Source organism: Squalius cephalus (assembly GCF_949319135.1).
Source record: "Squalius cephalus genome assembly, chromosome: 8".
In the NCBI taxonomy this organism is placed as follows: Eukaryota; Metazoa; Chordata; class Actinopteri; order Cypriniformes; family Leuciscidae; genus Squalius; species Squalius cephalus.
The window spans coordinates 14,150,115-14,173,887 of record NC_137129.1 but is presented as its reverse complement, the minus strand read 5'-3'; the positions used below and the strand labels follow the sequence as shown (position 1 = coordinate 14,173,887).

The window sequence follows — 23,773 nt, the reverse complement described above, 5'->3', positions numbered from 1 at the left end:
TATTAATATTAATAAATTTAATAAACGTGCGACTACAAGGGGCACAGCCCTTGGCACAAGGAACCGCTCCACTTTAAAATGCAATGACATTACGAAAAGTGTGGCAGTAGCTGCAAATCACGTCATGCATGCGTAATGAGTCAAATGTTTTTATTTTATTTGTTGCTTTTATCAACTTATTATAAATATAACATACAGCATGTATATAATTGCTTCCAGAAAGAATGTATGGGGGTGCTTTGGTTTTTCTTGGGGGTGCTAATGCAAATGCTAGCCCCTCCCTAGCGCCGCCCTTGTTCCACAGAAAAAGTCATTTTGGTTTATAACAATATGAGGGTGAATAAATGACAATTTTCAGTTTTGTATGGACTCTCTTTAAGGGTTTGGGGTTTGTCAAACTCCAATAATAAACTTTGCATGGAGACAAGTAGCCACAGGAGGGACCGGCATGTGTAAGGATAAATCATTGAATTGGAAGGTGTCAGATAAACCCACACTCTCGTCTCTTCAGGCAGAGAGAGGTAGTATGTGGTGAACCAATGGTCCAGGAAAGGCACTCTTAACTCCAGTCTAATGAAGAAACAAACTGTTTGGAATGACAAATACTATGAAAAATTCCAAGTTGCTATGGGCAGGGAAGAGAAGGGAAAGGACATTTGGTCTTACCCGAATGCAGCTGTGGTTCTGTCCGCTCTCAGAGCATCAAACAGATGAAGCTCTTTCAGCAGACGCACACTGTCCTCTGCAGCAGCTTTAGGTGATGGAGCCTCATACAAAAGAGGTCAAATGTTCACTTGACAGCACAGTCATAAACTACAGCAACACCACATATGACAGTAATGTATTGTATACTGGAATTTATTTGTAATTAAGTCACCACTTGTGAAAAACAAGTGTGCTTAATCGTATTGAATGCGCAATTGTAGTGTACGTAAAATCGTAAAAGTATGTTTGTAACTATACTTGCAGATAATATTAATGAAATAAAAGGACACTAATGTAAGGGTGAGAGAAATTGATTCTCCGATGCATCTTGATTCTCACTTCAAAGATTCTGGATAGACTATTAACATTTAAAAATGATTTTTTCCTTAATTATTATTAATTATTATTACTTAATGTTGAAGTTATTAAACAAATGAATAAAAAAGCAAAAAAGGAGGTTAAGAATTATTTTGGAATCGAACTCCCAGAATCGGACAATAAGGTGCCTAAAGATTCCCACCCCTACTTAAAGGGGTGGTTGATTATAATTTCAATTTTCTAACTTCAGTTAGTGTGTAATGTTGCTGTTTGAGCATAAACAACATCTGCAAAGTTACAACGCTCAAAGTTCAAAGCAAATGGAGATATCTTCTTTTACAGAAATCGCTTTTTAAGGACTACAACAAACGGCTGGTAGGGACTACAATGAGCTTTTTCACTGGTTAGTAACATCACTAACCCTAAAATGTACATAAACCCCGCCCTCAGGAAAGCAATTTAAAGATTATCATGACAGAATATGCTAATCAATGACTAGAAGATAGTTAACTCCACATCAGCTACATAAATTCATCAACCATTCAGAAATGTCCTGTTGTATTCTACATGTTGTTGTAATACCTCTGAAGAAGAAGTACAAAAAGATTAAAGAAGAATAAAGTAAAAGAGAGAGCTGCAGTGATTGCTTCTTTAAAGGGATACTTCACCTCTGGGAAGATGAATGTGTATTTAAAATAGGTAATTTAAGTAGAAGAAATGTGAAGAAATTTTTGAATTTGGAGCTTTCTAGACTGAGAAAAGCCAGAAAATGTATTTTTGGCTTATGTGGATGAAAGACAACAACTCCCAGAATGCACTTGCTTCGCTGCCTTAGGAGGCCACGCCTACCGGTAAGGGGAGCGCAGTTGAAAACAAACAACAAGGCTAGCCTACGTGATGAGTTTGCCAGGGATTTAGAGATCGCCCAAAATGTCCGGGATTCGGCTTTTGCGTTCTACAGTCGCCATTCATTCATTATGTTTACTGTGGCGAGCAGGACGAGGCTGAGGGGCGCGGGAGAACGGCGCGAGGCCGGTGGCGTCATTACTGAGACGCGCCGGGTCTCGCATCTCTCACGGAGGAGCGGGAATTTTATTAGCAATGGTAAAACGCACATCAACCAATCACTTGTTTAGCGTTCATGTAAACACTACATTCAGATTCACCAATCGGAATGAATTCAGTTAGATTGAAACAAAAGGTGTGCATGTAAACAATGAATGGCGACTGCAGAACGCAAAAGCTGAATCCCGTACATTTTGAACGATCTCGCCCGCCGGACAAGTCCGGGAAAAGGAGGATGGTAACCCCTAATTACTCAGCTTTCTCCTACTATTCAGCTTTCTCCACAGCGGATTAATTTCGAACTGTAATCAAACTGACTGGAACTACCTGTGCATTAAACGGTTTTACTGCACACCTTCCAGCCAATCAGAATCGAGTATTTAAACAGCCCATGGTATAAGAGCCTGTTAGCAGAGCCCGTCTACAGAGACCCTGCCCACTCCCTATTAAGCCCTATTGTACCGAATTTTGGTTGTAGTACCACCAGAGTTCCACTGGTGGCGATCGCCATGAGTGCAAAATGAATGGGAGTCAATGGGGCTAGACGGCTAAATTTGTCTCTTTCACCCGATTGCCGTTGAGAAATCTCAGATCTGATTGTAGATTTTGCAAGTTCAACATGGGTTTTAGGTCGAAAGTTGAATGAACGAGTACTTATGTCGTTTTGATTTCTTACAGGTTGAGTTGTTGTTGCCCATAACACGCTAGCGTTCTGCTAATGACATCAGCATTCTGACGTCATTGACATTTTGAAAGACTTTTTAAAGCAAATAAGTGACTCTAAAAAATCTAACACCCAGCAATGTGTAATTTCTTTGCATCTCCTTTCGAATACAACACTCAAATTACTAGACAAAAAATTATATCCTGAGAAAAGTGGATTTTGAGGGGTATACCACCATTGACCAGGCTTAGGGTATATCACCATTCATTCTGCAGTCGTCCTGTGAGCGCCCTCATATGGAATCAGAGTGGAACTGCAACCAGTTCAGAAGCCGGAAGTGTAGTGAGAGTGAAACTTCTCGCCATATTAGACATTCTCTGCTGTTAGCTTAACTTCCAAAGAAAGACGGCTGACACTGTGTACATTCTGTGAGTGAGATCCAACCCTCTATGGGCGGGCTGAAAACATGCGGAACAGCTCCTCCTACTGGCTGTAGTCTTTAGCCTCTGGCCAGAAAATCCTCCGATGACGCAAAATGACGATTTTTGCGTCATCGGAGGATTTTTTCCAGACAAAAAAATACATAAATCTCTTGTCTCAGGGGGATATGAGGGTGGAAAGCATGGTAATTCGAAAATACTACAGGTTTTCTACTAATACAAAGCTTAATGCTAAATCCTGAAGTATCCCTTTAACAGTGTATTGATTCTGAATGGCAAATAATAAAAACATACATGTATAACAGATGCTCAGTACATTACATTATCAGTGCATATAACATTTTCCTTACAAAGTAATGACTAGCTGTAAATATAGGTAAGTTCAAGCATGTCTCATCACACTAGAGACGTGTGGCATTTACAACTGACAGTGACACTTGTTCTTTACAAAGAGAAAACACATTTTCAGACTAAATATTTACCCGAACCCACTAAATGACAGTATGAAATTGATGACAACAATGCAGCTGAGATATCAATTACATGCTCATGTCAAACCAATGTTCACTCCATCGTCCAATGTATTTCCTACAATAAAGTCACTTACAAGATTGATGAAAACTATTGAAATGCATAACTCAATTCACAGACATGAAGGAGTTAATTACACAAATGTGCAAGTTTCAGATAACTCATAAAACTGAAACAACATCATAAACTCTTATACATTCAAACAATGTTGACAAAAATAACTCTCTTGTGTATAACGTTAGCGGGCTAACGCGCTAATCGCGAGGCATCCATGCTAACCATGTGCTCAGAAATGCTAACACATCACACACACACACACTATCACTAAACTAAAAATGAACTACTTTCCATCCGTACAGTACAACTCATCAGTGTTGCATTAAACAATGTTACAACTCAAGACCGAAGTGTTTTAAGTTACCGAAGAAGAAGTACAAAAAGATTAAAGAAGAATAAAATAAAAGAGAGCGCTGCAGTGATTGCTTCTTTAACAGTGTATTGATTCTGAATGGAGCATATCATGGACGCGCACCACATACCGAAGTGTGCGATGACGTCATCACACTGGTATGCCAAATGAAAATAATGAAATGAATTAATGCACATAACGCTCTTACTTATTTCGTTTACCTAAAGCACAAATAAACATTCAAACAATATTAGCAATATCAAGAAAATAACATTGAACAATTCTATAATGCATTTGAAGAAATTAATAAACATAAAAATCAATACATCACATTGTCACTTCTTCTTGAGTCTCGCCATCTTTGTACGACTCCGGTCCGGTTTGAACATAAAAGGCTAAACGTTTTTGAAATTTTCAGTGCATGTCTGTGTGAGGTAAAAGGACACAAGCTCTTGAAGCTCCACCCTTTGTGCTGGGAGCAGCAGCTCATTTGCATTTAAAGTAACACACAAAAATGACGCGTTTTTCCTCACACCCAAAAAGTGACAATTTAAAATATCTATAAAAAATATCTGTGGGGTATTTTGAGCTTAAACTTCATATACACACTCTGGGGACATCAGAGACTTATTTTACATCTTGTGAAACGAGCATTATAGGATCCCTTTAAATGTACTTGGAATACAACCTATGATAAGTTCACTGTAAAAAATAATCCTGTAAAAAAACGGTAAACTACTGGCAGCTGTGGTTGCCAGCATCATACTGTAAAAATACGGTCTGTTACTGTTTTAAATGTTGTAATGCAATATGCTGTTAAATTACAGTTTTATAATGTAGCTGACAAAACGGTATTTAGCTGTTAATTTAAAAAACAGTAACACACCATATTTTTAATGATGACATAAATTTAGGTGAACTATCCCATAAGAGTATACTTTTAAAAAGCACATTGTACTTTAAAGTGTATTTTATCAGGATCACGATCTTACCACGATTTTTTTTGTGTTAATTTTTAGAACTATTTTGTCACCGAGTACTATATTAAGTCACTAAGAAGTATAGCCAAACTAATTTCCTTATTTTAAAAATTAGGGATACAATTAAAAGCGATACAATTTAACAAAATATTTTTAAAAAGTGGCAAGCCGTTTTGGCCAAAGAAGAGGTGGGCCAAAATCTTATTTCCCTTTTTTATTTTTTCATCTTTGTCATAAAAAATAATAACAAAGATGCAAATGACAAATAATAGGACAAATACAACATAAGAAACAAATGATATAAACCAATAAAACTTTTAGTTTATTTTAAACTAAAATAAACTTCAGCTACAGTTGGTGTATTTACGTAACAATAGCATTCAAGTAAGAAACTGAATAAACAGATGTCAAAATAAAACACTACATAAACTTCCCTTTACGAATTTAAATGTGCATTGATTCTTATTAAAGCTACTGAAATTATTCAGTCAAGAGCAGGAATTGATTTTTTCTGTCTTTTAATGGCAATGACAAAAGTGTTAGAAGGTTTATTAGACTGCGGTTACTTTAAGACCTCATGCACAGATAATACACAGACACACATCCGATTCTCTCCGAACTCTTCACGTTCACTAAAGACATAACTGACTTGTGTTTATGTAAACCTTTTAAGTATTTGATGGTTAAAGCGCAATAAGCCGCAACACTTAGTTTAGTTGTCACAAGCTGTTTGACAGGCTTTTATGTGCACTTCAGGTGTAGCCTACGTCCTCAGAAAAGTGCATGTCAGAACAGTGTGTGAAGAAAATGTTTAACTGGCAATGCTTTAAAATTGTGATATCAAACAAGCCTATGCTACTTTTTCACAAGGGAGGGACACTGCGTAATAAAATATCACACTAAATCAAGAGCACAAATGCTGATACACTCTAAAAAGAGATGTGTTAAAAATGACACATGTTGTGTCAGTTTTAACACATGTAGTGAGTGTGCTCAGGGACAACACATGTTGTGTCAAATTTAACACAATAAATGTGTAAGTCATTTTAACACACAAATTGTGTCATTTTAAAAAATAAAGCGAAAGGGCCAGATGCAAAAATATTAACCGTTTAATCAATAGTCGAGTACAGAATGCATGTGCACACAAAGTACAAGACAATGTTTCAAGCTCAATGACTGGACAGACTCACTGTACTGGACATTATTCAGTTATTCACGCTTCAACCCCTAATTGATAATGCTGCTTCTGACAAAAATTCATGAAGAGATAACAGTTAACAGAGTTTGCACTTAATTAGAATTTAATTAAAATGAAGCAACTGACAAAATATTGTATATAAATAACTTGTATTTACACTGGCCTGTTTGTTTGAGAACATAGCAAACACTGCATTCCATTCACAGTGATGGTGAGTGTCAGCGCTCAAAATGATGAGTTGAAGACAACACAACCTGTAAAAAGAGATGTTAAAAATGACACATGTTGTGTAGATTTTAACACATGTAGTGTGTGTGCTCAGGGACAACACATGTTGTGTAGATTTGAACACATGTTGTGTAGATTTTAACACATGTAGTGTGTGTGCTCAGGGACAACACATGTTGTGTAGATTTTAACACATGTAGTGTGTGTGCTCAGGGACAACACATGTTGTGTAGATTTTAACACATGTTGTGTAGATTTTAACACATGTAGTGTGTGTGCTCAGGGACAACACATGTTGTGTAGATTTTAACACATGTAGTGTGTGTGCTCAGGGACAACACATGTTGTGTAGATTTTAACACATGTTGTGTAGATTTTAACACATGTAGTGTGTGTGCTCAGGGACAACACATGTTGTGTAGATTTTAACACATGTAGTGTGTGTGCTCAGGGACAACACATATTGTGTAGATTTTAACACATGTTGTGTAGATTTTAACACATGTAGTGTGTGTGCTAAGGGACAACACATGTTGTGTCAAATTTAACATACAACCTGTGTCGATTCTTAACACATCTCTGTGTTTATAAGGACTACACATTTTGTATTACCTTTAACACAACTAATGTGTTATTCCTCTTACACAGAAGTGTGTTGAAACCTTTTACACACTAATGTGTTATAGTTACACAACTTGTATCAGATATGTGTCACATGTGACTGTAGTCGGTGTGTATTTGCCAGAGTTACTTCCTGTGTTTTTACAACTGAGTGTTTGGACGAACACTGAAACATATTGTTAACTTGTGTTTATGGAGTCCAGTGACGTTTAATAAAGAGTTTGTTTGAACATTTGGATGGTTTAGACATCATGAATCTACATAAAGCTCTTATTGAGAATTAACAGAGGTTTAGATGTTGATGTTTCATTGAATGTGTTCACCAGAATCGTGATTAATGGCTCCTTTATTTGAGCTCTTGACCCTTTACTCTTCTTTTAGCTTTTCTCTGGCTGCTTTAACTGTGTTTTAATAAAATACATTTGTTATGGCGAGAGATAATATGATCAGATGTTTCTTGATGATGTCATAATCAGCAAGAGCTGATCTGATCAAGTTTATGAGTATATGGATGGTGCGCATTTAATTTATTTATGTGCTGTTAGTTATAACAATCTTGTGACACTACATCATCCAATCCAGCAGTGCAGAATAAATCAAATAAATGTTTTCTGAAAATTTTAATCTGCCGCAGAAACTAGTCAAATACAGACATCAAGAATCAGCGTATGAATCTCAACAATGGTGACAAACGAAAAGCTTCATGCCGCAATGCATGCTGGGAGTCATGGATGAGATTTGTACTATGGTGGCACCCAGCATGCATTGCGGCATGAAGCTTTTCGTTTGTCACCATTGTTGAGATTCATGTGCTGATTCTTGATGTCTGTTTGATACCATAGTCTGTAAAATTCTGTACGAACTGTGTATTTAAAAATGAATTTTAAGCTAATTGCAACATGCTAATCTTTTTTAAAAATCATCTTTTATATATTACACTCATCTTTCAAATATTAAACTCTTGCTGATCTAAACAACACTACATGTCCATGATGATAATATTATCATCTGAGCATATTTTTCTCATGATTATTTCTGCTGTTTTAAATGTGTTAAAACAAATACACATTTACAGTAATCAGAGAAAACTAATGTTAAAGAGTCAAGGGTCAAGAGCCCAAATAAAGCTGACACTAATCACGATTCTGGTGACTTTAAATGAAACATTCAATGAATCGTCAACACCAAAACCTGTTAATTCTCAATAAGAGCTTCTGTAGACGTCTGACAGAAATAAAGTTAATCTGGTTATTAATAACAAGTGAAAGCAGCATTTGAAAAAGACATTTAAAAAGAGGCATGATGTGATTGGCTGCAAAAAAACACCTGTTAATCTTTAAGTTTTCATGAATTAAGATTTTATTTATTTATTTGAATGTATTGCTTTATTTATTTTAGAGCATTTTATGGGATACCATATAAAATAGGCCTATACCTATACTTTTTTCATAAACACAAACTCTCCTCCACCCAGTGCTATTCTATCCAGAGTTACATTTTAACACACATTGAGTGTTAAAAATCTTAAGAAGTTAAAAATACCATCAACACATGCTGTGTGTTGTTTTTTAACACATCTCTTTTTAGAGTGTACCAACCAGCAAATAAAGCTGATTCAATGATAGACTAACGAATGGAATAACATTCATACAGTTTTAAATGTGTCCACTTTTAAAAGTATCCAAATACTTTTTAGAGACACTGTAAATACACACAAGTTAATCATACAATAACATGTACCTTAAAGTAGAAGTATCCTTGTGTCAGCTCATCCGAACCTCACCTGAGAAAATCACAACGCTGTCTGTCTTCTCACGGATGTAGGCTACTTTGTACGGAAGCCCTGAACCGCAACGAAAAAAAAAAAAATTCTGTAAAAAAAAAAAAAAAAATCTGAAAAAAAAATGCTATCATTTCGAGATTAAAGTCGAAATGTTTCGATATTAAAGTCGAAATGTTTCGAGATTAAAGTCGAAACGTTTCGCGATTAAGTCGAACCGCAACGTAAAAAAAAAAAAAAATCTGTAAAAAAAAAAAAATCTGAAAAATAAAAAGGCTATCATTTCGAGATTAAAGTCGAAATGTTTCGAGAATAAAGTCGAAATGTTTCGAGATTAAAGTCGAAACATTACGAGAATAAAGTCGTAATATTTTTTTTAGTAAAGACCTGCGCTCGTGAAGTCGAACTGCTTCTGACATGGATCTAAACATAGCTTTTTACTTTTATCTGGGCTTTCAACAAAAGGACATTCTACAGGTGCTAATCTACCAACATGGCATTACCATTTGTCTTAGGACGTTACAAAATATACTGCGCCGGAATAGACTTTACAGGCGAAAACACTTTTCAGACTGGATGGAGGTAGCCAGCTTTATATCTGAGGAAATAACGGGATCCGGCCAAATGATTGGATACAGAATGCACTTAAAATGTATCCAGAACGGTGAAGAGGGAATCAGTGCGGTTACTGTTAAGTGTTCTCGACCCAGATAGTGTTGCCTATTATAGACGAGCACGAAAACACGTCAAAAACACTGCCACATAAAGTTTCGATAAGATTGTGAACCTACTCCGGCGGAGTCTGTGTGCTCGTCTATAGGCAACGCCATGGTAATGCATGTTGGTAGATTGGCACCTCGAATTTTCTTTTTGTTGAAAGCCCAGATAAAAGTAAAAAGCTACTATTTTGTGTAGATCCATGTCCGAGCCAGTTCGACTTCACAAGTGCATTTCTTTACACACACACACACACACACACACACACAGACACACACAAAATTCAGAATTGGAAACACGCCCTATGCACCAGTGGACGCGCGCCGTTATGAATGCACACACGCAACTTTTACAGAAGACTGTATTCTCTAAAAATGTTTCGACTTTATTCTCGAAACATTTCGACTTTAATCTCGAAACGTTTCGACTTTAATCTCGAAATACTAGAGTTTTTTTTTTTTTTTTTTTTTGACGGATTTAAAAAAAAAAAAAAAAAATTAACGTAGGCTACTAGAATTTTTTTTTTTTTTTTTTGACGGATTTTTTTTTTTATTTTTTTTTAACGTTGCGTTTAGGGCTTCCGTAACTTTGATATCAGGTAGGTACATGCCTAAAAAACAGAGATCACTGAATGTTCCTGCTGCCATCTAGTGGCTATGAGCTCAGACTCTATAGTCACACTACCAAGACAAGCATGGCTAACCTACTATTGTTCATACTTTTGATTTGTTCTAACCCCAAGTATTAAGCTTTTGCATGCAAGTCATTCAGTATGGTTTGTGCAACAAATATTGATTGAAATTGATACAAATATAATTGATGCCACAAATCAGGCAGCTTGTTGAACAGGGGTGTGCCATTTATTTCTTGACTAATAAAAAATAATAAACACCTAATAATTCTACAAAAGTTGCTTCAAGACTGTTACAGTTACAGAAGTCTGTATTACACAGATGAAGGAGAAAAGCATCATGAGAAAGAGCAGAAAAAAAAAACAGATGGGAGATCGCTTCGTGCTGAATCTTTTGTCCTGCTAACTTATTTTCTAAGCAGTATAATGCTGACGATGCATTTTTCAAGTTTCAGACCAGCATTATGTCTAATCCAGAGAATTCACGTGGTCACATGGTTGAATGAGTATAGAGCAGAGGAATGGTAGCTAACTAAACCCTCAACCTAACTGGCTGAGGTCTATGGGTTCAATGACAGCAGGCTAGTTTTATCATCAATGCTTTGCAAATGTTAAATATAAATTAAGTTCACTAAAATGTTCACCACAATGTGTTGTGTTAATCTGAATATGTAGATGTGCAAAAGAAAATCAAATTTCACATTCTGTGCTCCACACGAGAAAACGAGTAACTGAAGGAATTGATTGACTTGCTCTTTAAATGCACCCATCAAAAAAATTGTGTCTTATGAATGAGATGAACTCTTGTACTCACCAACAGAGGCATGTAAAGTGAATGATGACTTCCTACAGCACACTGAACCCCTCCTCTGGAGTGAAGCTCACCTCATGATGTTCACTGCCAATCTAGTCTGTCACCTGCCACACAACACCAGGTAAAACTAAAACACTCAAAACCAGACTTGAATTGAGTCTACCTGGAAATACAAAAATCATGTATCTTGCAGTACAGAGTGAATGTAAAAATAATATTAATAATAAAAATGATATATTATCAGTAATTAATGCACTAAATCAAAAACTAAATGAGCATAGGCACCTGAGAGGAGGCAACCGATTCTTCTGTGTGTCATCAAGCGTTTATACCGCATTTTCAAACAGGATCCTAATGTTGCTGTTGACGGTCTCCAATTCAAAGCCTGATGAAAAGTAAGAAATAAAATTTCTTGTTAATTCAGACTCGTGGAAAAGTAAATGGTGGTGTAAAGCAGATGCACACTAAAGGGACTGAGATGTTCCAGAAATATTTTGGCCATTCATCTGGGTAAGATTGCACCAGTAGTTCATAAGCTCTTACTTAAAGCTACAATATGGGATTTTTTTTGCCGCTAGGGGTCGCTTATGGAGGTAGATTTGTGTCTTTATTATTCAATCAAAAAAAAGGTTGCTTCAATCAAAAAATATATTTTCAATCAAAAAAACCCGTTTCAATCAAAGAAAAAAAGTGTTTGAATGCAAAAATATATTTGAGACTCAAAAAAATGCATTTGAACACTATTTTTTTTTGCTTGAAAATGTTTTTTTTGATAGAAGTGAAGGTTTTTTTGTTTGAAGCAACTTTTTTGATTGAAGTATTGTTGTTTTGTGTTTGGGCCATATTATGGGTAGGACATTTGTGTCTTTATAATTCAATCAAAAAAGAAGTTGCTTCAAACAAACAAAACATATTTTCAATAAAAAAATCACTTCAATCAAAAAATAAACCTTTTCAATCATAGAAAAAATGTTTTTGAATGCAAAAAAATATTTGAGATTCAAAAAATTGCACTTGAACACTTTTTTTTTGATTGAAAATGTTTTCTTTGATTGAAGTAATCTTTTTTGTGTTTGGACCATGTTATGGGTAGGACATTTGTGTCTTAATTATTCAATCCCAAAAAAGTTGCTTCAATCAAAAAAAAAACATTTTCAATCAAAAAAAAATAATTTCAATCAAAGAAAAAACTGTTTAAATGCAAAAAAAAAAAAAATCATTTGAAGTGTTTTTTTTTTATTGAACTTTCTTTTTTTTTTGAATGAAGTGAAAAAAGTTTTGAAGTCGTTTTTTTTTTAAATCATTTTGACACAAACGTACCGCAGTGGGGGCGGGTGCTTCCCCATTGGTCAGACATGCTTGAGTGACAAGTGTCTACACCAACGACGTCTTTCTGACAAGCAAGTCATGGTCGCCACTCGCCAGCGAGCCAGGAAGCAGTGGTGGAGTTGTTGGTAAGTAGATAAAACCGTATTAAAATGATTGGTGTCACGTTATTAGCCTACTCTGTTTGATATTTCGATTAAACATACAGCTTGCTAACTTAGCTCACGTTGACTAATTTGTGTGATGGTGTTAGATATCTGACGCCTCATATTGTCAGGCAGGCTAGCAGGGTGCGCTAACGGCTAATTGAATTGTTTATTTCACTTAAGTAACGTTACAGAGGCTTGCTATGTGCTTGTGCTATATTGTGTTATAATACGTAACGTCATTAGTGGTCAAACAACAGTCCACAGGCCAACTGTTGCCCACAGCGCTGCCTGTTTAGCAGCAACAGGTCATGCAGAGCCTGAGTCTATCTTCTCACACAGCCCACAGGATTACAGCTATTTGACCGTCCCGCTCTCTCTCTCGCTCACGGGTAGTGGTCTCCCCACCATCACAGTCAAATGCTCGCAGACACAGAGGCAGATGCTGTTATTTTGAGAGCGGGGCTTACATATGCCGTCCCGTACGGAAAATAATGTTGCATACCACCGGTAACATGAATATATATTCCGTTGCTCGGTGCGCAAACTAGCTGTGTCAGGCATTATTTATAAGTAGCCTAATGTCCTGCACAACTCCACATGGAAAACTGGCAGTTCAATGAAGTGATGCTTATTGTCTGACATAGTGTACAAGTAGTTACTAGCTTAAAGTATTGTGCCAATAATGATCCTTCTGGTAAATTTGGCATTCAGTTGAGACACAAAAGCTCTTAGTTTAATGAAAATCTTTGGAAAAGAAGACAAGATGGTTTGTTTAATTAGTATTCATTTATTTATATTTCTAATATCATATAGTATTGTCCTGTCAACCCATTACAAGTCTTGCCTTATTCAGTGTTGATTTATTGACATGTTTATGTAAGATGTTTTATTAGAAGGTGTGTGAGTGAAAGTTGTCTGAAGTTGTATTTTTCTATTTTATTGCAATGCTGATTGATAATGTAGGACTCTGGTCCTGGCTTGGCCTAAGTTTTGGTGTCTCTAGGTGCTGTGCTCTGTAGGCATGACACATTAATTTCTTTATGTGATACTTTATTTTTTGCATCAAATTATTTGAAGTATTGATAAGCAGTATTGATATCGATACAGGTATTGCTGCACTCTCAATTATAACTGCTCAATAGTGTCGTATGGTTACTTTTATTATACAAGCCATCAATTTTGATGGCTTGTTAGTGTAACCGTTAAGCATAATGGCATTAATGCTATATTTATATATATATATATATAAAAATATATATATTCATGTTACCGGTGGTATGCAACATTATTTTCCGTACGGGACGGCATATGTAAGCCCCGCTCTCAAAATAACAGCATCTGCCTCTGTGTCTGCGAGCATTTGACTGTGATGGTGGGGAGACCACTACCCGTGAGCGAGAGAGAGAGCGGGACGGTCAAATAGCTGTAATCCTGTGGGCTGTGTGAGAAGATAGACTCAGGCTCTGCATGACCTGTTGCTGCTAAACAGGCAGCGCTGTGGGCAACAGTTGGCCTGTGGACTGTTGTTTGACCACTAATGACGTTACGTATTATAACACAATATAGCACAAGCACATAGCAAGCCTCTGTAACGTTACTTAAGTGAAATAAACAATTCAATTAGCCGTTAGCGCACCCTGCTAGCCTGCCTGACAATATGAGGCGTCAGATATCTAACACCATCACACAAATTAGTCAACGTGAGCTAAGTTAGCAAGCTGTATGTTTAATCGAAATATCAAACAGAGTAGGCTAATAACGTGACACCAATCATTTTAATACGGTTTTATCTACTTACCAACAACTCCACCACTGCTTCCTGGCTCGCTGGCGAGTGGCGACCATGACTTGCTTGTCAGAAAGACGTCGTTGGTGTAGACACTTGTCACTCAAGCATGTCTGACCAATGGGGAAGCACCCGCCCCCACTGCGGTACGTTTGTGTCAAAATGATTTAAAAAAAAAACGACTTCAAAACTTTTTTCACTTCATTCAAAAAAAAAGAAAGTTCAATAAAAAAAAAACACTTCAAATGATTTTTTTTTTTTTTGCATTTAAACAGTTTTTTCTTTGATTGAAATTATTTTTTTTTGATTGAAAATGTTTTTTTTTTGATTGAAGCAACTTTTTTGGGATTGAATAATTAAGACACAAATGTCCTACCCATAACATGGTCCAAACACAAAAAAGATTACTTCAATCAAAGAAAACATTTTCAATCAAAAAAAAAGTGTTCAAGTGCAATTTTTTGAATCTCAAATATTTTTTTGCATTCAAAAACATTTTTTCTATGATTGAAAAGGTTTATTTTTTGATTGAAGTGATTTTTTTATTGAAAATATGTTTTGTTTGTTTGAAGCAACTTCTTTTTTGATTGAATTATAAAGACACAAATGTCCTACCCATAATATGGCCCAAACACAAAACAACAATACTTCAATCAAAAAAGTTGCTTCAAACAAAAAAACCTTCACTTCTATCAAAAAAAACATTTTCAAGCAAAAAAAAATAGTGTTCAAATGCATTTTTTTGAGTCTCAAATATATTTTTGCATTCAAACACTTTTTTTCTTTGATTGAAACGGGTTTTTTTGATTGAAAATATATTTTTTGATTGAAGCAACCTTTTTTTTGATTGAATAATAAAGACACAAATCTACCTCCATAGTCGCTAACCTCTTACAATAACAAAGGCGTAGGTGTCACAGTGTCTGGTTTGTGTTCCCCGGGTAAACACTAGAGGTCCTCTTCCTCCACAGTTTCATTCACTCATTTGACTACATTTCCCATCATCCTGTTCTGTCTATTCATTGATCACAGCTGTTTCCCATCACCTTGTTAGTTTCTGTGTATTTATACCCTTGCTGTTTCAGTGTTTGTTATGGAGTCCTTGTTTAATGTCACACCACTTCCTGAGGTCTTCTTGTTTCTTGTTTCTTGTTTCTTGTTTCTTGTTTCTTGTTTCTTGTTTTTGGATTGCCTGTATGGATTTTGACCCTTGCCTGGACTGGATTACGAATACGGATTACCCAATAAAATACTGCAATTGGATCTACCTTTTCCGTGTGTGTATCGTGACAGAAGAACTCCATCATGTCTAGATCCAGCAGTGCGGGTTTCCGTATCCTTCCCCCTACTACTGGGAAGAGGAGAATGCAGCAGAATGGGATTTCTCGATCTGGAGAGTCGGAGCCTCGTATGACGCTATTTGAGTGTTTTGCCTTGTGGGCTCGTAAGACTGAGGAGACCATGGCGGTCAGCTCCCCTGAACCCCCTTCCGTCAGCACAGCAGACGACTGGTCAATTAACATTCCTGTCCATAGACAATTTTTTGAGGGAACCCGTCTGGCCAGGTTTCCTGGGACCCGTGGAGGCCGCAGGGGAGGAGGTGGTAGATATGAACCCCGACACCACTCTCCGCTTCGGCCTCTTTTCAGCCCCGAACCAGAGCTGTCCAGCGGTTCCAAGTCTGAGGCAGGGTTTAACCCGGTAGTCCAGGGGGTCCCGTCCAGCCCAGAGCCTGCACCTCGCCATCATAAACAGAGGAGGAGGAGGAAGAAGCCGTCCACCGTCCCTCAAGACCCGGAGGTCGTCCCGGAGGCCGTCACGGAACAGCCCGCTGTCATCCCGGAGGTACCCAAGCAGCCCGCTGTCGTCCCAGAGGCTGTCCCGGAGCAGCCCGCTGTCGTCCCGGAGGTCGTCCCTGAGTAGCCCACTGTCATCCCGGAGGCCATGCCCGTGCAGCCCGCTGTCGCCCCGGAGCTGCCCACCATCAGTCCTGCCACGGCCAAGAGAGCTGTCTTCCTTTTTTATGCATTGGCGGTTCTGCATGCATGGAGGAAGCACATGAGTTCTGCCGATCCAGAGACTGTTCACGTCACGTCTGCCGATCCAGAGACTGTTCACGTCACGTCTGCCGATCCAAAGACTGTTCACGTCACGTCTGCCGATCCAAAGACTGTTCACGTCACGTCTGCCGATCCAGAGTGTCACAGTGTCTGGTTTGTGTTCCCTGGGTAAACACTAGAGGTCCTCTTCCTCCACGGTGTCATTCACTCATTTTACTACATTTCCCATCATCCTGTTCTGTCTATTCATTGATCATTGCACACAGCTGTTCCCCGTCACCTTGTTAGATTCTGTGTATTTATACCCTTGCTGTTTCAGTGTTTGTTATGGAGTCCTTGTTTAATGTCACACCACTTCCTGAGGTCTGTTCTTGCTTGTTTCTTGTTTCTTTTTTTTTGTTTTGTTCTTGTTTTTGGATTGCCTGTATGGATTTGAACCCTTGCCTGGACTGGATTATGAATACGGATTACCCAATAAAATACTGCAATTGGATCTACCTTTTCAGTGTGTGTATCGTGACAGTAGGTTGATGAAGCATAAGCGGAATTATGGGCCTTGTCATTCTACATTTCATTCTACCGAACTACCCGCAAGTGCTGAATTAATACTCACACAGGTCATTTTATTAGACGAATGAAACTTGTGAGGTAACACAGCGCTGTTTCACTTGGTTTTGAGTGTGTTGAAAGTTATAATGTTAGTCTATGTGTTAGTTTGTCTGTATGTGACTAGCAGTAAGCTAGATCAACATTAGAATAACATACTGATCATATTCTAACATTTCATCATGTTGAGCTATATAAAATTGATTAGTTTTATGTTCATTTGCTCACCTCTACATTTGCGTGTCTCTGTCAAGTCGATGTTTGTCATGGACGTGGAGCTCTCGGCATCTCGAAAACGCCACGCTGATACTGATCCTCGTTTTAGTTCTCCTTTTGTCCCAAAGTCTGCTTGCCATGGTCCATAATGTTTGAACGAAACAACAACAGTGTGAGCGTGCCGAAAGATGTAACGCAGTTGTCCACGTCTGTCGCCATGTACTATGGCAGTACAAGTGGAAACCAGGGATAACATGGATATTGCATCATTTACAGGCGACAAGTGAACAGGGACGAGCGAGCCATTATTTAAAATTGGAATTTCTCTGAAATTAAAAATCTTTGGGGATATTGTAAGTACACAACTGCAGGAAATATATGACACTGTGCAAATGATTTTTGGATATATTATTACAAAATTATTACATATTGTACCTGGAAATCCAGAGTTCTTGCGAGAGCACAAGTTGAATTTGCTCAGCGAGTTTAATCTGGCGTCAAGTAATGATGCTCATTAAATATGCCTGTTCTGCCCCCACTTTGTGTTGCATTAGAGACATCTAGTGGTGTAAAGTTGTATTGCATTTGATTTTTCATATTTTAGTCCCTCCTCTCTTGCCGTTGGTTTCCTGTTTTCTTCTGACTCTGGTCTCAGAGGACATGTAGCAGTTACTCTTTTCTCTTTGCCTTTGGTAGTTTTTGAAGGTCTGTAAGTATTTCTGTAGGAAGTATATCTACTTTGCTATAGCCTTTGTGTATTGTCCGTTTTAGCATAATATGTATGTTGTATTAATAGATGCTAATCGCGATTAGCATTTCTCCATAGACACCCATGTTAAAGTTAGCTTAAATGCTTACTAGTCCTGCAAGTCTCATTATAATGGCTAATTTTTCTTATGGGATAGCTATATATGTTCGACTTGAGTTGCATATTCATGTATGTGTGTATATGGGCAGTTTGTAATGCCATATTATTATGTTTCTACAGTTTTACAAAATTGGAAAGATCCTTACTAAAGGCCTCTCTCTACTCCGGTTTCCTGGGTCTTTATTTCATGGATCTTATGTTAGCCATCTGCTACGCTAACCTGTCAAAGCAAGAGCAGAATAATGCCCTTGTATCCAAGCTGCACCAATCACATCGGGTTATCTGATATAGGCGGGCCAGAGGCGAGCTAAACAGATGACGACAGCGCTGTGACGTCGAAGTCATTAGTAAACATTGCAAGATGGCTATGGATGAACACCAGTTGTTTGAAACGGCTTTGGTCGCTACGATGAACGAGTTAGACTTGGCTTTTTATCTAAAAGAGGAACAGAAGATGGCGCTCGAATCGTTCCTTTGCAAGAAGGGCGTTTTTACTGTTTTGCCGACCGGATACGGCAAGAGTCTAATCTACTAGTTACCTCCCCTGGTAGCTAAGCGAATGGGGCTTGTTGTGATTGGTCATAGTGTTATCCAATTGCGTGCAGTGAGATTTTCAAATGCATGCTTGGTGCCGCCCCTCGAGCTGGCCGATTTTGGATGCCAGACCATTAATCTTTCAGATTTAGGTCTGGATTTCCAGGCTACTTTAAAATAGCACTAAGTCCCTACTAGAGGCTTACTAACTAGGGTAAGTGTACCTATTAAGCCTATGCACCCTTTAAGCCCACTTTCAACTCTGAAGTCAAATTAAAAAAAGAGAAAATAATATTTTATGCTGCTCATTATTTTAACCAATCCAGTGATTTGTTACTTCCTTATTGCATATCAGCTTGACTCCAGCTGACTTAAGGCTCCAGACCACCGGCCACTAACACCTACCCATCCCACCCTGGGGCCGTATTCACAAAGCATTTTATCTTACCACTAGGAGTACTCCTAAATCGCACTAAAAGATTTTAGCTAGGAGTTTTCTCTTAAAAGTTATTCACAACGCCTTTCAGACCTACTCTTAGTAAAGAAAAATGACAACTCCTAAACTAAGAGTGAGTCTTCGTTGCTATGGATGACGTCATTAGTCGTACACGAGCTTGACTGAAGTGACCACCTTGATTGGCTGATGATTGTAACGCGGGAATGATTCCAAACACCTCCCCTACGATGATGAGTGACAGGTGACAGGTCTGAGAATGCGTGCGCTACACAAGTAGTGCGAAGGACGGAAGATGATGAATAACTGAATAAATAGCCAAAATGAATAAAGAGTAAGGCAAAACAAATAGCCTAGTAGCCTAATGAAACATGGATTGATGCAATATCTTTGCAACATTATTGAATTAATCTGTCACTATATGCCTCTGCCTACGTTTGCAAAGAGAAGAACATTTTAATTTGATTCACAATGAAACGTTACAATTAGTTTACATGCAATGTTGTTGTTGGTAGCGTTATTGCATCCTTATGCCTACAATGCAAAATTATTCCCTCGCGATTGCATTTCCCCCGCCGCATACGCATTTCAAAACATCGCAACGTGAAATGCCACAAAAAGCGGTTTGTGAATAGGTCTTAGTGAGTTAGGAGTCCTCTCGACTTCTTTTAAGCTGTCCCAGGCTTAGGTGCTACTTTTAGGGCTAAAATGCTTCGTGAATTACTCTTAGTCAAAAAAATTAGGAGTCCTAAAGTTACGAGTGACACGCCCATTATTTTTAGGAGTTGCTCCTAAATTCGCCAGTTAGGAGCTACTTTTAGCCTTAAAATTCTTTGTGAATACGGCCCCAGGGCTCTAATCAAACATTAGCAAAATATTTTTTTAATACTTCCCTGTCACTGAATAACTATATATTGATGTTTTACTTCTTTAAAATCATTGAATTTTTATATTTTGTGAATCAATGATGATGTGGGCTTATTTGGAACATATGTGGGTACATATACGAGTACTCGAGTACTTGTACATGACAGCGATTATCGATCATGAAAACGATGATCGCCCTGACTTTAAAAAATATATATTTCTCTCTTTTTCTGATTGGTTATTGCAACATTTGGGGCGGTTCCTGAGGTCTGATTTGTTAGCGTTAGACAACATGCCTTCCAAACCGGCAAAATCAAGTGAAACTGGATTTGAAAATGAGCACAGCAGCAGTGATGCCTTGAATCACTTTGATCATGAAATGCAGTTAAGTGCAAGATGTGCAGCGCCAATCTATCATAAACATACACTGTTAGACTTTTCTGTAATTTCTACAGTTATTTACTTTAAATCACCCAGCATTATACTGCTATTTCACTTTACAGTAAATAACTGATTCCCATTGCATCATGGAAATTTTCTGTAACATCAAACACCACACACAGAGACTTACTGTATTTTTTAAATTTGCTGTATAATACTGTATTTGACATAACGTACAGCCTCTCTGGCACCATTCCATCATGCTTTTTTCTTAATTGTTGCCTTACACCACATGTCTACGATGCTATAACAGCTAAAAACTGTCATATTGGACACATTGAAGCGACTGGACCATTAATGCAAAACTGTTTGTCCCTTGTCAGAAATAGCATGACCGCTTTGACTCTGAGTAGCCTACCGTACATAAGAAATATAACAGGGCATCAATATACACTGTCTGGGATTTGTCATGTCATGCTAGAGCATCCAGTGTAATATCACTGGGTTCTGACTGTCTTTTGTTGGATCATGCCATTCGTGTACTCTAGGCATGGAGGGGTCCCAGTGGGCCTCCTATGCCAGGAGTATTGAGCCCTAACTCCACTTTCGTCCTGAGATATGGTCACTTCCTGTGGAACTTTGAGCGGACATAACTCCAGATTCAAGCCGACCTAAGGTTGCATACTCCTGGTCTGGGGGAGCCCACTAGGAGACCCTCCCAAAACCCCAGAGTCTGGAGCCCCAACTCTGCTTCCTTCCCAAGATATACCAGGTTAAACTTCCACCTTTGACCGGGCATAACTCAGGAGCCAAGCCAACTTTGTGTTTTAAATATTGGGATGTTTTGTTGCAATTGCACAAGACAGCTTGTTTTCTTAAACAAAGATGAGGTCATGCTAATGCAGTACAGAAAAAGACTCCCGGTAGACACTTGAGGTCACAGGTTTGTTTATTTTTTTAAAAACAAAGCAAACATTAAGTCAAGACGACAAGGCAAAGTATGCAGCTATGACTTCACCAACCTCAATATACCTGAAGATGAATGCTTAAGAGTAGTCTGAGAGTGCAGAGGTGCTGGATCTTGAAAGCCAGGCTGGACAGACTGCATCAAACTCATAGCTTGAAGTGGTATTTTACTGGGTTGTGCCAAAGGTTTGGAACCAAGACTGGAAAGAGACATGTAACTTGACTGCTCTGGCTTAGGAAAGACCTGAAATCTAGACTGCCGGGACACAGACTGGTAACGGGCTTGTGCTGATGGCAGGCCACTGGGCTGGAACACAGACCGAGAGCTGGTTGGCGCTGACAGCAGGCCACTGGGCTGGTCCACAGACTGGTAGATGGCTTGTGCTGACTGCAGGCCACTGGGCTGGAACAGAGACTGGTAACAGGATTGTGCTGGCAACAGGCCACTGAGCTGGGACACAGGCCGGTAACGGAGTGTGCTGATGGCAGGCCACTGAGCTGGGACACAGACTGGTAACGGGCTTGTGCTGACTGCAGACTGCTAGGCTGGTCCACAGACTGGTAACGGGATTGTGCTGACTGCAGGCCACCGAGCTGGGACACAGACTGAGAGCTGGATTGCACTGACTGCAGGCCACTGGGCTGGTCCACAGACTGGTAACAGGCTTGTGCTGACTGCAGGCCGCTGGGCCGGAACACAGACTGGTAACGGGATAGTTCTGACTGCAGTCCACTGAGCTGGGACACAGACTGGTAAGGGGCTTGGGCTGACTGCAGGCCACTGGGCTGGTCCACAGACTGGTAGCATGCCTGTCCTGGATGTTGGTCACTAGGCCAGACCACAGACTGGTATCTAGCTTGTGCAGGCTACTGGGCCAGTTCACTTATTGGGAGCCAGTTTGTGTAGGTTTTTGGAAACCAAGCTGGGGCACAAACTGGTAGCTGGCTTGTGCTGACGGCAGGCCAGACTGAGAGCTGGCTTGGGCTGGTTGTTGGATGCCAGACTGGTCCACAGACTGTGAGCTGGCTTGTGCTGACAGCAGGCTACCTGACATTTCAACAGATTGTGAGCTGGCTTGGGCTGACAGCAGGCTACTTGACAGTTCAGACGAGACCACTTTGGCAAGTTTACTTGAGTTTATTGAACAATTTATCTTTGGCGGTATGGTTCCTTATGGGGGTTCTTGCTCCATAATTAATGATTCAGTAATGGCACAAGTCCATATCCAAAGCTGGCTTGCCATAACTGATAGTTGGGTTGTGAGGACTCCTTTCTCTGCTGCAAAGGCTTGACCAAAAAGGTAGAACTTGAAATCTGGACTGGCTTGTTACCAGAAAATAACTTAGAAACAACCTGATATCTATTTCTCTGAGGCTTGACAATGGGCTGCACTGCAGACTGGTAGCTGACTTCCACTATTTGGCCACTGGACTGGGAGCTGTTCTGCACTATTTGCTGGCTACTAGACACCACAGACTCATTACTAGACTGTACTACAGTTTCATAGTTGAGCTGTGTTGGCTCAGGTAGAGACTCAATGCGCATATTTGTACCCATTGCAGTGGTCACAGAACCAGAAACAAGACTGCCACTACCAGCTGAAGATATCAGAGATCCTTGAAGTTGACTACTAGCATCAGAGTCAGAACCAGGCTTATATACATTAGTCACTGGTCCAAAACCAGAAGAGCCATTTTGAGGACTATAGCTTATACTGCTATACACACCCTTAACTTGTGCAGCACTGTAAGCGTTACTCTCTGATCTCTGAGGACTGATGGGCATTGATACATCAGCACCATACCAGCTGTAGGAACTTCGTGGCTTCACATCCTGCATGGGGAAACCAGCCTCATTGTATACAGGATAACCACTCCTGACAAAGCCACCAACTAGAAGAAAATAGAAAAGGGAAAAGAAAGAATCAAAGAGACATGCTAGCAAACATGAATTATAGAACTTGCCTGGATAAACCTTACCACTTCCAAAATGGTCACAGGCACAAAGACTGAAAAGTGCCAAAGAAAAACTATAGATGGAAAATACATATATATATATATATATATATATATTAGATGAGTGGCTCTAGTTAACAAATGCCAAATACTACAATTTATCATCATACCTTAAGAGTCAGCTAGTGGTACCCTCCATGGCCAAACAAAAATACAACAACTACCACTTCAACAACACCAGTAAAAATTCACAAAAAAAAAAAAAAAAACATACTTGATCTCCAACACATATTAGTGTTGCCTTAAGGGACTCTTTATAGTGCCAGCAACTGGCATTTACCAATTGTTTCCTGACAATCAGTTGTCATGGGAACATGTAATACTCAATTATTAGGTTCAGGTGTTACAACTCTTATCATGACAGCTGCCATTTCATTAAAGAGAGTTGCTTTTTTATACTATGATTACTGGACAAAAAGACAGCACACAAATTACTTTTT

The 23,773-nt window shown here is 38.8% G+C and overlaps 1 long non-coding RNA gene across 2 annotated transcripts; it reads right to left on the bottom strand.

The window, feature by feature from the left end:
* Positions 1-495: 495 nt before the first annotated feature.
* LOC307163834 lies at positions 496-8,980 on the bottom strand. 2 transcript variants are annotated; one of them, XR_013822158.1, is made up of 3 exons: positions 8,903-8,980; positions 667-767; positions 496-570 (listed from the first exon to the last, which is right to left on the bottom strand). It is a non-coding gene; the product is annotated as an uncharacterized lncRNA (long non-coding RNA). The 2 variants fall into 2 exon arrangements; XR_013822159.1 differs by having other exon boundaries at positions 667-751.
* Between the last annotated feature and the right edge of the window lie 14,793 nt (positions 8,981-23,773).